Consider the following 17,704-nt stretch of genomic DNA (forward strand, 5'->3'; position numbering starts at 1 on the left):
AGAAAGAAAGAAAGAAAGAAAGAAAGAAAGAAAGAAAGAAAGAAAGAAAATAACTGAAATCATACAGGCTATGTTCTCTGACAAAATGGAAGCAAACTAGAAACAATAACAGAAAGACAACAGGAAAATCTCCAAACATCTGAAAATTAAACAACACATTTCTAAATAATCCATTGGTCAAAAAGAAAAATTCAAAGAAAATTGAAAAAAAAATAAAACAGAATGGAAATAAAAATGCAATATATCAAAGTATGTGAAATGACACAAAAGCAGTGCTAAGAGGGACAAATGTTTATGTTAAAAAAGAAGAAATGTCTCAAATAAACAATCTAAATTCCTACCTCAATAAAACTGAAAAAGTAGTGCAAAATAGAACTTAAGTAAGCCAAAGGAAGAAAATAATAAAGAGCAGAAATCAATGACATTGGGGGCGGAGGGAATAAGAGATAATAAAACCAAAAGCTAATTCTTAAATTTTTATTGTTTAATTGATAAATCTTTAGCAAGACTGATAAAGATAAAAAAGAGAGAAGGCACAAATCACCAATATATGAAACAGGATATAACTACATATCAAGCATTACTTAAAAGGATAATAAAACAATACTATGAGTAACTTTAAGCTCGTAAATTTGACAACCTAGAAAAAATGAATCAATTCTTTAAAAACCTCTACCCAAAACTCAATCAAAATGAAATGGACAATCCAAATTGTCATATAATTATTAAATAAATTCAATGTGTAATTAAAAAGCTACAGAAAAAGGAATCTCCAGGCATCATTGGTTTTATTAAAAAATTCTACCTAAAATTTAAAGAAGAATTACCACCAATTTTGTACAATCACTTCCAGAAAATTGAAGTAGGACCCCTCCCCCAATTCATTTTTATGGGGCTAGGAGTACCCAACCCATATTCTAAAACCAAACGCAGTACAAAAAATAAATAAGTAAAGTAAAATAATAAAGAACACTACAGACCAATATCTCTCATGAGCAGAGATGAAGAAATTGTCAATAAAAAGAGCAACTGTGGCTTATTCCAGGTATGCAAGGTTAGTTTAGCATTTGACAATCAATATAATTAACCATATAAACAGGCCAAAGACAGAAAATCATATAATCATATCAACTGATATATAGAAAGTATTTGACAAAACCCAACCTTAAAAAGTTTCAGAAACCTAAAAACAAAGAGGAACTTTTTTAATTTGATAAACACTCTCAAAAGAAAAAAAAAAAAACCTACAGCTAGCATCATACTTAATAGTAAAAGATTAAAAGCTTTCCCTTAAAGATTTGTAATTTATTATTTTATCTCCTTAATTCTTAAAAAGCAAAAGCTATCCCATCTATTGAAATTCCCAAATTGATGGTTATATATTATTTTTATTTCTGGACTCCGGATTATTGGCTCTTTATGATATCCACAAAGATACTTTCAGATATTCAAGGACTTGAGATATATATTCTCTAGGTATTTTTCTTGAAGAGTAATTTAAGCTGTTCTATTTATGAAGAAAGGAAATGATAAATCTTGATAACAAGAAGTTATAAGGACTGACAATGAACACTGAAAGAAATTATGCATATTTGTCCAAACAATTATTATATATTTATATATGATATAAATATCAATTAGTATTAAAATGAATATTACATTTTAAATAGAAAAAAAAATGTCTAAGAAAATGGATTTGCATGACATATAAAAAAGGCAAATAGAATATTGCCTTTAAATAAGTCTTCTTTGAAGTTCCAACATCAAATATTTCTGGTGTATTACTTTCTACTTCACTTCCTGCTATTTTTAGAGGATTTTCTAAGTAAGTTTTATTGAACTAGGTCCCTAGCTCAAAAATATCAACTTTACTGGCAGTCATTCATCGTTATTTTATATTTATTTGTATTTTAAAGCCTTTCCATCCAAAACAGTTCCATTTGAAATGTAAATTCTATTGGAGAAAGTCACTTCTTAAAAATCAATTAGCAGATCAATACATAGATAGAACCATAGCATGAAATGCTACATTGATGGAAATTGGGTATAGGAGTGGCAAAAGAAAATTGGGCTCTGACATGAGAGGTGAAAGAATCAGCAAAGGCAGATTTCACATCTGTGTCAAAGGCCTAAATCATACTACTTAAAAATGCATTTAAAATATGGCCCTGCAATGACACGTGGATGCTACATGAAAATTTCAGTGGAACTCAGAGGAAATTTACATAACGGCACCAATGAATATGATTCAATATACCCTAAATATGGTCTGAGTGATCTAAGGATAAAAAAGCCTATTCCTAATGGGTGGCCATGAAAACAACTGCCTTACGTGCATTTTTTTTTCCTCCATGTGCATATCCTATATCATGAGATGAAAGGAAAATAAAGGAATTGCACCTTGGTTTTGTTACTACATCTGTCATGTCTACAAATCACATGGAGAAAAAACCTTAAAAATTATCTAGAAAATAGATATATTTTGGATCATACTCTTTTGGCCAGCCATGTATTATTGACTATTGAGACACTACAATTAAACAAAAAAAATGTGCAATTTATCAAAATACAATATCTGAGGTAACTTAAATAATGCCACCTCACTGTAAAACAGTAAACATTTATTCAATAAAACATATATATTAAGCAATTTACTATATATATGGAGTTTGATCGGCACTTGGGGCTATGACAGTAAAAAAGAAACATGGTACTGGCCTTCCTGCAAATAATATTCTTGTGGGAAAGACAGTTAAAACTACTTCTAGGAAGAGAAAAAAAAAATGATGTAGATGATAGAGGCTCTGTTCATCCTTCTGGTGACTAAATCAAAGTTGTGACAGAAACAAGGAGGAAACAGCAAGGAAAAATCTCCTGGGATCTAGATGAACAAGCCATTCAATTAGGAAGAAATCTAAGAAATCACTCGGCAACAGCAGAAGGTAGGACAGGGCAAGGACGCCAGGCTGCCTGGTCCCCAGTGGCTGAGTGGGACAGAGGCAGCAGCAGCTGCAGATGCCTCTTAAAGGGGCCGTGTCTGTGAGTGGACTTTCACTGACAAACCTGTTCACTCTGAGCACCAGTGGCAGTTTGGCTGTGCAGAGGGCACCAGAGACTTACCAGGTGACACTGAGTTGTTGCAGTCAAGGCCCAGGGGAAACTCGCTATGTACAGAAGTGCCATTGTTTCTCTGTTGAGCCCTCCCCACTCCCAATGCCAGTGCTCAGCACTGCCATAGCCAAGATGTCTTCAAACTGGATAACAGAGGTCGCTCTTCCCAGAGGATTGCCTGAAACTCCACCTCTCCCAACTTGGACTCCACCCAAGCCACATCCAGGTATGTCCTCGGTGAGTCTGGTGTTCTTTGCTGAGCAGTGCCTAGACTCACACTGGTGGCAGCTGGCCTTGATTTCCGGTGTGGCCTTTTGAGGCAACTATAAGCACAGCAACTGTGTATTGCTTGCTGAATCTTAACAGGTGGCCCTGGAGGGACACAGGCTGGGGATAAACCTGGCCTAAAGCTGAACCTCTCTCAGGACTGTGCCACTGGATACCTGCTACACGAAGCTGCACTGATAAGACTGGGAGACTTTGCTTAGTACATAGAAACAGACACAGAAAGGGAGCCAAAATGGGAAGACAAAGAAGCAGAAACCATATGAGAGAACAGAAAAGAGATCCAGAAATAATGGAGTCAAGCAATCTAACAGATTGCTTGGTTATAAACGCTGGTTATAAAGATACTCAATGAACTTAGGGGAAGTGTAGGTGAATTCAGTGATAACTTTAACAAAGAGATAAAAAAAAAACATAAAAATGGAAATAGAAATTATAAAAAGGAACCAGTCAGAAATGAAGAACACATTATCTGAGATAAAGAGTATATTAGAGGGAATCAACAGAGTGAATAAAGAAGAGTATCAAACCACCGATATGGAAGATGGGGAAGCCAAGGACATTCAATCTAAACAGCAAGAAAAGAAGAAGCCAAGACTATAATAATAATTTGAGAAGCCTATGGGACACTATCAAAGGTAAAAAAAAAATAATCCTGTCATAGTGGTACTGGAAAGAAAACAAGATTTTGAAAAACTATTTGAAGAAATAATGATGGAAAACTTCCCTCATCTGGTGAAAGAAATACACATAAAACCTCAGGAAGCTCAGAGAATCCCAAAAACAAGGAACCCAAAGAGGCCCACACCAAGATACATCATAATTAAAATGCCAAAGGTTAAATACAAAAAGAGAATTTTAAAAGCAGCATGAGAAAAGCAGTTAGTTACCTACAAGGGCACACCCATAAGACTGACAGCTGATTTCTCTAAAGAAACTATGCAGGACAGAAGGCCTTGGCACAAAATATTCAAAGTGTTGAAAACCCAGAATCTACAAGCAAGAATACTTTATCCAGCAAAGCTATCATTTAGAGTTGAAAGACAGATAAAGAGCTTCCCAGACAAAAATAAGCTAAAGGAATTTATCATCACTAAGCCAATATTACCGGAAATGTTGGAAGGACTTCTTTAAGAAGAAAAAATCATGTATCAAAAACTGGTAATAACTACATTCCTATCAACAAGTACCTCAAATGGAAAAGAATTAAGTGCTCCAACCAAAAGATAGAGTGGGTGAATGGATAAAAACAAAAAACAAACAAACAAACAAAAGACCTATACATATGTTGCCTACAAAAGACTCACTTCAGATTAAAAGACACACAGACTAAAAGGAAGGTGATAGAAAAAGATATTGCCTTGATGGACTTAGAAGGTATTGTGCAGAATTAAATGGGTCAGATAGAGAAAGACAAATATCGCATGATTTCACGTACGTGTGGAATCTAAAGAACAAAATAAACAATAACAACAACAAAAGCAGATATAAACTCATAGATAACAGAGAATATCTAGAGGAATAGTAAATGGAAGGGGTTCGGGGGACAAAAGAAGGACAAAAGGATTAAGAGGTACAAATGTATAGTTGCAGAATAGATATGGAGATGTAGAGTGTAGCATGGGGGAAGATGGTTAATAATGTAATAAATATATAAGGGGGAAGAGGGGTACTAGATTTAGAGGGGTGATCACTTTGTGAGTTATGTGGATATCCGATCACTATGCTATACAACTGAAACTGGTATATTACTGTATGCCAACTATAATTGAAAAAAAAAACTCATTGAACTGTACAATGTAAGTGCAAGCAACTAATTGTCTATTATATTTCGATAGACAGGGAAAAAAACTACACTTAAAAAAAAAAAACAAAGAAACTACTTCTAAAATTCTAAAATTAACCATTTAATTACAATTTTGACCAATACTCTGGAGGTGTTTAGAGAGTGCATACCAGGGGCATCAGCCCTGGAGATAGAGAGTTGCAAGGACAGGAAAGAGCATGTGGGAAGGTCCTGAGATGGGGAAAACAGTTCATTGCAAGAACTGAAAGGAACTCTGTGTGGGTACAATTCAGAGAGTGAATGGAAAGTGATTTGAAACAGGTTCATAACAATCATATTAAGGGTTTTAGGCTTCATTTTAAAAACAAAGAGAAGCAATTTCAGTTTTTTCTAAGAAGGAGAATAGCAGAACGTAAAGCTGTTTTTAAAACTTTATCTGATTAGAAAGAGATAACTAGTTAGATGAGTATTTCTGCAGCTTAGGTAAGGAAATATGGTAGCAAGGACTATGGGTGTGGCAGTAAGGATGAAAGAAGCAGACATAATTGAAAGATTTTAGAAATATTTTAGAGATAATATTGATGATATGATTAATTAGCTGTGGAATGTGAGAGAAAAGAGGAGTCAAGGAAGACTCCCAGGTTTCTTGCATAATTGGATATATAAACCATTGAAAGAGAACAGATTTTGAGAAAGGTGATGATTTGCTCGGTTTTGTTTATATTGAATTTGAATAGTTTATGAAATATAGAAGCGAAAAGGCTTAGGAGAGTTGTACATAAGAGAATCTGAGGTTCTATGTGAGTTTTCACAGCAGCTCTATGTTTAAACAAATTTAATTTCCAATTTAGTTGTGCAAGCAAGTAGTTTTGTCTCCATTTTACAAGTATTATGTCACTGTATGTCTACAGTCAGTTGTTTTTAATCTTTTTTACCAGTAACTTCTCACAAGAATATGTTCACAACATACCTGGTAATCCAAAACTTTTAAATTAATGTCATACATAGGAAACAGTCACCTAAAAATTAGCAGACTAGAAATTAAAGAGCTGGAGAGCAAATGTACCATATCTCCTTACCTACTGCTGACTTGCCTATATTTTTATTTTTTTCATTTCTGGTTTGTCTCTTTACCAGCTGTTTGAATGAAAATGTTGATATGACCACAAATTCTAAAAAATACTTTTGCCCACAGTCAAATCACTTTAGCATTCATATCCTATGAAGAAAATAAGTTAAAAGAAAATAGAAATATACTATATATGGATACATATTTTGAAACTAATGAAGAACCGGTCTCATTATCATGAAGTAGAAATAAAAGCCACTGTTGACCAAAACAAATTTTATAGATGTTGACTAAAATACATAGCTTTTTCATGTATTTTCAAAGGCAAATGTGTTAGTTCTTTCCTATGCCTAAAATAGGTAGCACAACCTATTTCAGGATGCCAGCAGTACAGCTGCAAACACATACAGACTTTGGGAAAGTCACATGAATCACATTCGTGCATAACGAGCTGGCAAACTGTGACACACAAAGGCAGGAACGTACTTGCTGAGTGTTCACTTTACTTGGTGCTGTACTTCAGAAAATGTTTTTCTAATACTCTTGATTCTTTGATTGCTGATGCAGCATCCTCCAGGCCTTCAAAAAACAATTTGCAGTTAAAATGAGGAAGATATATTTTCAGAAAAATGAAACCTGGTGTTATGTTTTTCCATTTCCAGGAAGTAGCATTAAAAAAGGCCAAAAAAGGTGGGGGCAGAGGTTTGCAGAGATTCTGGAGGGCTGGAAATATCATTTAGTATGAGATAGAATCAAGTTTAGTTTCCCAAATGGTTATTATTTCTAAGAGCATTTTTCATAATGAAAAGTGAACATTGAATAGAAAAATCTTAACCTTAAACTGCTTGAATGGAATATAAATTCTGTCTATATAATTTTAAATAATTGACATTTTTAGTAGTTGTTCTTTGTGATCATTTTTATATACTCTCTTGGAAGGTTCACTTGATACATATTTTGCTAGATAAAGAAATAATAGGTAAGTATTATTATGACAATTAGCCATATTATTTTTATCTGCATATAAAAATCCAAAGAAACAGAGAAGAAAAAAATAATACAGAACCTAACACTAACTTTTGGTTTCCCCAAATCATAAGCAAATTTGAAGAAGGGAAGATATGAATGCTTACAGTCTTGGGATCACCATAGATACGTTGTCTTCATTCTATATTGCCCCAACTCTTCTGTCAATGTTTCTCATCACACCCAGCCTTTACCCCCTTAATCTCTCACTCCCCCATTTCCTACACATAGGGTCTGCTCCAGAGTTCCCTTGATTCTAGGGAAGCAAAACACATTTTCTTTTCTCAAAAAAAGTGTCATCCTAAAGAAGTCTTCCTATGACAGGCCTACTGTACTAGCCTACTGCTGATAGTGATTCCCCATAGTTCTCAGATTAATTCTTTTAAATATCTTCATCAGAAGCAGGAAGAAAGAGAGAGGAGAGACAACTCTACATTTGCTAATGTCATTTCTCCAAATTCAAGAAATTTGTCCATACATGGTCTCTCTAATGGTGAACTAGCTTTTGCATACTGTACTCTTCAATAGATTGCATTCCTAACAGCATCCTGGAACACACTTGCCTTTGCCAACAAACATCTGGAAGAGAGAATGTTATCTTGGTAACTGTTACTTTTTACGCACCGTTTTAAGCTGAGTAGACTTCAAAGTAGATAAGCATGACAGTTAGGATGGAATTCTGTTTCATTTTCCTCTTTTCACTCTGACTCAGTTATACTGGCCTCCTTGCTTTACCCCTAACCTGAAAGCATACTCTTGCCTTAAGGTCTTTGCATTACTCTTCTCTCTGCTTCCAAAGTTCATTCCCCACAAGCCTCTCTTCCTTATTTCACCTCTTCTCTCATCAAGTGTCAACTTATTAGAAGAACCTTCTCTACCTCTCTATTTAAAACTGCAGACCCTTTCCCCAGTCCCAACTCCCAATCTGTGCCTTTCTTCATAACACTTATCATTATCTATCTTATTTGTTGTTGTTGTTTTTTCTATTACTAGAATATAAGCCCCATGAAGGCAAGGATTTTTTCTGTTTTATTCATTGTTGTATCCTTATGATCTAGAAGAGTAGGAACTCAAATGTTTGTTGAATAATGAAACGGTGAATGAGTGAATAAATGAGTAAATGAGTAAATGAGTATTGGGCTAAAAGAGTACTAGATATAAACCTTAACTTTGTGTAGAGCAATAATTTAAGTCATTCATTGACTTCTTATTTGTCAATGACATGAACACTGAAGAATCTTTCCAACTATGTTCTAGTAAGTTAGCTAGGCACTGAAATTGTTGGATTTGGTGGGCCTTGATCATGGTTATTGTGTTTTTTTCTTACCACCACTACACATAATAGGTCCCTTGTCACTCTTTTTTTGCTGTTATTAGATTTACTGTCTTCCATGGCAGTAATGGACAGCTCTAGAGTAGATGTTTCTGAAGTATCATTGATAACAGTGTCACAAAGATTGTGTAGAGTCAACAGCCAACAAGCTTAGCTGATGAAGAGGAGGTTTGGGCAGCTGATACATTGCCTCATATTGGAGAGGGAAATTTTATACTTCCTATGCCTCAACAGCTTCTGGAAGTAGTCAGCTATTTTTAAAGAGAAGCCGAAGCTTTATAGTAATACCTGGTCTCTTGATTTTTGCCACTTTGACATCAATCATCATTCTCCAATTTAGCTATCTTTGCATTATTTAGTTCCACTGCTGCTAAATTTGTGTCCTCTTATATTCTCTTCATTAAAATTGCTTCTCAACATCTGTGGTTTACGATACAGAAATCCGACTTACAGTATCGCCTGACTAGGCTTCTTTTGCCATTCTGTATGCTGTCAAGTTAGACAGGTAGGAGACTTTTTAAATGGAGCATATCTAGCTGATCAGAATAATTCATCAAAAAAACACCTCTCTATTACATTATTATGACATGTTGCTGTTTTTGTAGTTATAACTGTTTTTGAGGAGTATCAACATACTTGTGATTTCATATAATCATTTATCATGTATAATATAAGAGATCATCTATTTTAATGACCTTATTTTTTCATTAAAAATTGATACCCCAAAGATAAGTTTCTTATGCAGGATCCCAAAGCATTTAACTACCTAAACAAATACAGTTCTATAATAGAGACTGTGAAAACATGGTCCCTGACCCTTGTTATCTAAAAACTGAATGTGTTAAAACCAAAAGATAAGAATACATGGAAAATATATCACTATAATTTAAATTTATTTTACTGTTCTAAAGCATAGTCATAAAAATATTACATTGGGAAAATTTAATTCGGGCAGTCAATATATATTATTTATCTATATTGTGCTTAGGACCGTGCTGGGGTGCTAGGGATGTCAGATTTATCTAAAGAGTCTTAATCTCTGCCATCACAGAGGTTGTATGTAATATAGTGAAAAAGACAGATGAGTAAAAAGATATAATTACATTAAAATATAATAAGTGGTAATACAGGAGAAATACATCAAGCTGTGGGAGCATGGAAGAGCAGTACACAACCTAGACTGTGATGGCAATTGGGATCAAGAAAAGCTCTCTAGAAGAGGTGGTTCAAAATTGAGATATAAATGATGAGTAAGAGTTAGCTAGGTGAAGAGCAGGTAGCCAGAGGGAGATAAGATTATGTGTGAGAGCTTTGAGGTGAGAGAATGCATAAAGTGTTAGCAGATGGAAAGGAAGCTCAGTATGGATAGAAAATGGAATACTAGTAGATTAAAGCAAGAGGAGCAGCTCAAAAAATAGGAAATGTCTTATGAATTCTATGAAGGAGATATAGCTTTATCCTAAGGTCAATAAAGAGGTCTTTCAAACAAGAAACTAGCATGATAAAAAATGAAAAGTTAAACTCTAGCTAAAAAAGAGAGAGAGTATATAGAGAGAGAGAGAGAGAAGAGAGAGAGAGAGAATAAGTTAAAAATGATAAAATTAAAGTTAGGGAGAACAATTAAAATGCTTATTTAGTAATCTGAGCAAGAATGTTGAGGCCTGAACTAGGGTAGTAATAGTAGAGATGGAGAGAAATGGATGAAGTCAACAAGGAATTTAACAGATAGATTCAGCAGGGTTGGAATACTGATTTTGCAGCTAAAGCTTTGGAAGACAAAATGAAGAAATCATATATGACTTCAAGGTTTCTAACTTAATAAACTGGGTGGATGACAGTGTCATTCATTGAAATAGAGAACATTAAAGAACAAATTTGAGTGTGGACAGTAAGGAGATCAATATTAGATGTTATATTTATGTTGTTTATATGACATCCATCTAAATTTGCATGGATGAGAATTGTTAGGTCACTGGAAATACAAGTCCAAAGTTCAGTAACGAGACCTGGGTTAAAGATATAGATTTGGGAGTCATCAAATATACATGGTAATTACAACAATGAAAGCCAATGATATCATGTAGTGAGAGAATAGAAATTAGTAGTGAAAAGGACAAAGAAAATAATCTTGTAGACAATGAATGTTTAAGTAACTGAGAAAGAAGAGATAGGTAAAGGCCTTGCAAATGAATAAAAATAGAAGTTCAAGACTTGTTTTTTTTGGAAAACAAAGGGAAAAAATTTTCAGGAAGCACGGAATGAAAAAAAAATCTCATATGCTGCTGAGTAACCAAGTGAAATAAAAAATAAAAATAAAATAGCTATCAGATTTAACAACAAGGTAATTAGCATCTTTAAGAAAAGCATTTTCAAAGATGTAATGAGGTATAATTCTGATTGGCATCCATTCACTCTTTTAGTCAACAGATGCATTTATTGAGTGCCTACTTTTAGCTTGGCACTGTGTTAAATGTTGCACACGCATGGTAAGCACAAGCATAATCATCACTCTTAAAGAGCTTGCAATCTAGTGAGCAAGACAGATATTAATGAAACAGTAATGTAAATAAATATTAGGTTGCTACTCTGACGAAGGAAAGCGTTATGTATAAATATACATAAAATAGAAGAGCTAGAAGTTTTCTCTATGGAAATAACATCTGAACTAAAATGTAATGCATATGTATAAATCAACTAGGCATAGAAGAGTGAGGATACTGTGATGAATAGTGTTCAGGGTAGAGGAGAGAATAATTGCTAAGACCTGGAACAGCAAGTAACATGGCATATCCATAAAATTAAAACAAGGAAAGTGCTTCTGGGGTATAGAGAATAAGGAGGAGTATGGTAAGAAATGAGGCTAAGAGAAATGGGACAAGCTCAGATCTTGCAGCTAAGGATTTGGTTTTTATTTGAAAAGCAATGAGAAGCCATTGAAGTTTAATTGTAGGCATCTGTCTTGAGGGAGGGAGTTGGGTTGACATGATCAGATTTGCAATTGAAAAGATTGTTCCAGCTTCTATTAGTAGAAAGGATTTGAAAGAGAGGCAGAATAGTTGAGGAGGAAATTGTTAAAGATTCAAGTCTGTAGCGTTCCAGGCAAGAAATGACAATAGTATAAACTAAAATAGTAGAAAAGTTAAAGTAAATAGTTATTTAGATTGTAAAATTGATAATATTTTCTGACCAATTAGATATGAACTTGTGGAAGAGAGAAGTGTCAAAAACAAAAATACAAAAAAAAACTTCCCAAGTTTCTGTTTCGAGTACTTAAAACAATTGCAACTTATTTTCTTTAAAATTTTAGCTAAGAAATTGAAGAAGAGAGAGTAGCTGGGATAGACATTAGGTTAATGAAGACATGAGGTTAGTGAACGAGTTTTAAATTCGTTTTTTTTGTGTGTATGTTTGTTTTTAAGATGGTAAAAAAATTAAGTATGATGAAATGTTCATGGTAAGGACCTAGAGAGAGGGAAGAAAAGTTCACATAACAGGCACAGGAGAAATAATCAAAGTATATAAGTTCTCTGAAAATGCAGAAGGAAGTAGACTTGTTACAGTTGGAGCCAAAGGAGTTCCAGTAACACACACACCTCTAGGTCCTTTTCATTGCTGGAGAAATGAATTTCAACTCAGTGAATATGAGAAATATTTGTTTATTAAAAGCACATTATAGTCTATGGCCATGCCACCCTGAACGTGCCTGATCTCGTCTGATCTCAGAAGCTAAGCAGAGTCGGGCCTGGTTAGTACTTGGATGGGAGACCACCTAGGAATACCAGGTGCTGTAGGCATTAAAAAAAAAAAGACACCTTATGAGATAGGAGACAGGTCAAGCCTAAAACCGTCTAGCCACGTGGAAATGAGGTTAGGTATCCCTAAAGGATGAGTCACAGCCTGGGAAGATGGAGAGTTGTAACCCTGGGGGAGAAAGAGGTCTGTGTTGTATTTGGGGCCCTGATGGGGTGGTCCCAAAGACATTCCTGGGTGACTGGCAAATGAAGTCATTTTGATTGACACCTGATTGACACTAGGCAATAACTGCCTAGTGTAAATGTGTGTACTCAGAATTCAACTCCAATTAGGGTGTTCTTTGGGCAGTCTCGAGGCTGGGCCCCTATCCCTTTCTTCTCCTGTCACTCATGTCTGACTAGCTACCTAACAGACTCTAGAACACTTACTAAAGAAGAAAATAATGGGTGGGGATACAGATAAATCATAGAGCTGGTGACAGATTATAAGGACATTCTTTTTCGATGGCTATTTTCTCTGTGAACTCATTTGCTGAAAATGAAACAAGATGCGATGGTGTCAAAGTTTGTTACCACATTATTTATATTAATGAAATATTAAAAGCAATAACAATGTTTACTAGAGGATTGGTAAAATAAATGATGATGTGTGTCTATAGTGTTCTAGTACGTAATATTTAAAAATCATGTTGTAGAAGAGTATTTTAGATCAATGAGAACTATTTACTATGTTTCACATGAAAATAAGTTTACAGAAGAATATGCATGATATACTCTCAATTAACAAAAATAAATATTGACTATACTCAAAGTAGAAAAGACTAGAAAGATACAAACCAAAATATTACACACACACACACACACACACACACACATACACACACATATATTCACATATATGTATGTGTATGTGTATATGGATATATGAGCAGATGGACTAGAGATATTTTCATTTTCATCTTTGTTCTTTAGATTTCACTAATTTTCAAAATAAATATGAATAGATATATGTGCATCTACATTCAGTAGTTAGAAACAAACATTTTAGAAATAAAAACAAACTATTTCATTCAGTAATTCATTACATTGTCATTGAGTTGTATATAATTTTGTAGCTCATTTGTAATTTCCTTGCTGTAGCCCCAATGCCTGGCTCAGTCTAAATGTTTCATAATTGTTAAAACAATACAAACTAATGCTTAACTTGTAGGCATTTCATATACGATATATATGAAAGTTGTTATGAGAGGAAATCCTAAGAGTTCTCATCACAAGGGAAAATATTATCATTTTCTTTTTTTTTTTGTAAAATATATAAGATGGAAGATATTAAGTAAACTGGTGGTAACCATTTCACGATATATATAAGTCAAATTATTATGCCGTGCACCCTAAACTTATACAGTGCTGTATGCCAAATTTATCTCAATAAAACTGGGAAAAACTGCTAAGCTGATACAATAATGCAACAATTTTTGTCTTCCTTTTAATAGCCAACTTTTGACAATATGGACTGTTTTATTAAAGAGAAAATGTAACAAAAATAAATTTGTATATGTCAAAAAATATAGCAGCATAACTTATCCTACTGTTCAGTATAGAAAATGCAAAGAAATGGTTGTAGAATTATATTTCCATTGAAAAAGCACGAGGCTATATTATACATTAATCAAAATAGCTAGTATGTTTTTAAGCCAGAAGCTGATTAGTGCTTCGCCCTCAGGGCAATTCAGTGAGGAGGGTGTCAATATGATTACCAGTTCATGGACGAGAAAACTGAGGCATCGAAAGGTCATTTGGTCAAAATAATTCACAAGGAAATGGAGAGTCAAGTTTGGAGCTCAGGTCTGTCTGACCCTGGAGGCTATGAATTACACTACATAGTGACGGGAAGAAAAAAAAAGAAAAAAACAGCTTCCATTGACCTGACTCAGAAACCTATACCTCTGCTGGCAAATATCACTATTCTAATTGAAAAAAAAAAAATCAAATGAACTAATAAAAGAAAAAAATCCACTTAGATTAAAAAGTAAACACCATTAATTACACAAAAGATATTTAGACAGTTTCCTTGGCAAGAAAATTAATATTGCCAGTGTTGCAGAAACAATCATAAGCCCTGTCTCATTCCTTAAATAATTAGCAATAGTTAAAAGGTTGTAAAGGAAAAAAAATAAAAATCAAGTGAACATTGAAAATGACACAAATGGCACTTTTTTATTGAAAAAGGCTTTCAACAGCTGTAGATTTGACTTAAGGATATTTGCTAATTGTGCTGCTGTTTTGACCATTACCATCACCAGCTTTTATTCATACTTAAGATCGGGAACAGTAAGAAAAAATACTTTTTTTCTACACTTAAGCGAAGTCCTAAACTCATTCTCCTAATCCATCTCCTCCTCACACTTCCAACAAATACTTGTTGAGCACTTGCCCTATGCTCGTTTTTCAGACTGCCAAATAGAATATTATTCTAACACAATTTGATTGAAATGATAACTCCCAGGTGATAAAGTAAAAAAGCAAATTAATCTTTATCATCAAGATATTTTTAAAAGACATTGTTTTAGTTATTGGTGTAGAATTTCTTTCAATGTCTTCTACATCCCATACCCCACATCAACCAACCAACTAAATAAGAAATTAATAAGAAAAGGGAAATATACATTTCAGTAGCAAGAGGTAACAGATATCTTTTTGCTGTTAGATATTCTTAGCTGGTGGTATTTGAGAGGGTTTGTTGGTTTTAATTTGTTTAGTTTAGGTTTTTTTTTTCTTGAATTCATTGCAATAGTAATAAAAAATATTTTATATCTTCCTCTTTTCAGCTGAGAAGTTCAAAGAATTTACAAAATTAAATTCATACACACAACCTCTATACAAGCAGGCAAAAATAAAAGAATCATCTCTATTATATTAAAATAACTCATACTTAGAGAAGTAGTTTCATGAATGACAGTTTTCATTTTAATGCAGTTCATCAAATTATGATCTATTTTAACCCTGATGGCAAATTAATTAATTAGAATTATTTATGCAATAAATAGAGGAATTAAATTGCAATTGCCTTTGTTGGCCATGCAGGATGTTTGATGAAGAATGTAACACTGAGGTATCTGGGCCCTTTAAATATATAGATTACTATCATCCTTTCTCCTAGCATGAGTTTTCCCTAAAAGCAGAGGCTGAGGCATAGCCAAGAAATGGAAGCAAACTAAATGCCCATCTACAGACGATTAGATAAAGAAGTTATGGTTCATATATACAATGGAATATCAATCAGCCATTAAAAAATGAAATCCTACCATTTGCAATGGATGCATGGACCTAGAGGTTATTATGCTGAGTGAAATAAGTCAGACAGCGAAAGATAAATACCATATGATTTTGTTTATATGTGGAATCTAAGGAAGAGAAAGAACAAACTAATCAAAACAGATTCACAATTTGGTGAATAGAGGACAATTTGGTGATGGATAGAGGAGAGGGAGTTGGGGGGCTGGGTGAATGAGGTGAAGGGTTAAAGAAGTACAAATTAGTAGTTGATAGATGGTCACGGGGATGGGGAGCATGGCATAGGGAAAGCAGTTAACATTAATATACTGGTTAGGTGGAAAACCAGAGGAGAGAAGGAGCAATTAAGGGAATCATTTTATAAACTATATAAATATCTAACCAATGTACTGTATACTTGAAACTAATAATAAAATAAAATAAAATATAAAATGAAATAAAATAAAAGAGCTGATGAGGAGTAATTGGATCTCAGAGGGCAGGAGTGAATGACAGAGGGAAACAAGGAAGAGGGATAGCCCATGTAAGGTGATATGGAGAACTGAAAAATTCTCTGCTCTGAACATTCATGGATGTCTTTCCTCTCTGTGACCAAGAGACTTGCTCCCTTTAAATCCCTTATTTTAGTCAAAAATTCTTAGACCGGGACTTAATGGCCTGAAATGAGGAAATCACAAAGAAAAACAACATTTTTTGGCAAGATTGTAATACCTGCCTGAACAAATCAGAGCACTAATTATGCAACTGCACTCTCCTGCTTGTCTCTTTTCTCTGTAAAGCCCCTATCATCCCCCACATTAAAGAAGACATTTCCTTTGTTTCTCCATTACAACTGCTTGAATAAAATATCAATTACCTTGCAGTTTGCATGTTGAAAAATTTTTTGAAAATTCAACAGTGTATTACCCATTAGAGGGTGAGTGCTTGATCTTGAAGAGATTTCTGAGAAGCCTTTTAAAGTGTGTCTCAGAATCATCTACCTAGGGAAAAAGGGAATAAACATTTATCTCTCATGAGCCAAGAGTTGGACTACAAGGCTTTAATTATCCCACCCAACTGGATGGTTTGAGCTTGACTGTGAAAAGATTTCTGGTATCTCAGTCTTCAGACTCAGAGAAGCTCTGGGATAGGAAGCCCAAGACACAAGATGCTAGCCCAAGACAAGGCAAAGGCACTGTCATTCTACACTGTGATGAACTGAAGCACCTGTTCTCATATGAACTGGCCACTCTGGTCAGGGCTGCTATAAGAGGTGAGGCTGTGAGGATTCGAAGTGATGCCAAAGAGGTACCACCTATGATAAACTTGCTCGTTGCGTTCTCACCTTCTTGTCTTCTTGGGAAGAGACATCTGAACTTCATAAAATTTCTTCCACCACTGTGTAGGTCACTTTTTCTGTCTTTATTTGAAGGACTTTTGTGAGCTTGGTCCACTTGCCTCTCCTGGCAAATGGAAGAAAATGACAGAAGATAGCATTAATTGTTCACTGTAATCCCTTTTGCCATCCTCTAATTGCTGTAACGGTTGCTAACTTCTCACAGTGGCACACTTCTCTGAAAAATTGTCCCAGGACAGGAATCTTCTTACCCAAGAGGTTATGCTCCACCAACCCAGGTGGCAGCATGCAGCCGATGGTTGACTAACCAATTGACTCAGGGATCTCCTGAAGGCAAGACTTACTCTATGGTGAGTTTCATGCACTAGTATTCTGGTAAACTGACTTAGGGGAAAAAAAAAAGGCCATGATATGTAGTATTTGCTGATTTCTGTAGTGTAAATTATTTCACTATAGCTGATGTCAATCTACCAATCTGACATCACTAAAAGCAGAGTTGGGATAAAATGTGTACAATTTGCTCTTACAAGCCTGCTCTAAAACACTGCTCAATTCATGCTTCCTATGGAAAGAACAGGGTAAGGGCTCAATATATATCTGTTGGAAGCTATTTTTTTTCTCAGCAACTTTCCCTGCCCTAGCCTAATTCTCTTACTTTTCTATAGACCCCTCCAGAGGGTCTTCCTTCATGAATCACTTAGACAAGAATTCT

General features: G+C 34.5%; 1 non-coding gene across 1 annotated transcript; it reads left to right on the forward strand.

Annotated features, from left to right (window-relative positions):
- The first annotated feature begins 12,285 nt into the window (after positions 1-12,285).
- Positions 12,286-12,404, forward strand: LOC120600160 (5S ribosomal RNA). Its single transcript, XR_005652126.1, has one exon. It is a non-coding gene; the product is annotated as a 5S ribosomal RNA (ribosomal RNA).
- Positions 12,405-17,704: the final 5,300 nt, after the last annotated feature.

This window comes from Pteropus medius, unplaced genomic scaffold (genome assembly GCF_902729225.1).
Source record: "Pteropus medius unplaced genomic scaffold, Ma_sr-lr_union100, whole genome shotgun sequence".
Classification (NCBI taxonomy): Eukaryota; Metazoa; Chordata; class Mammalia; order Chiroptera; family Pteropodidae; genus Pteropus; species Pteropus medius.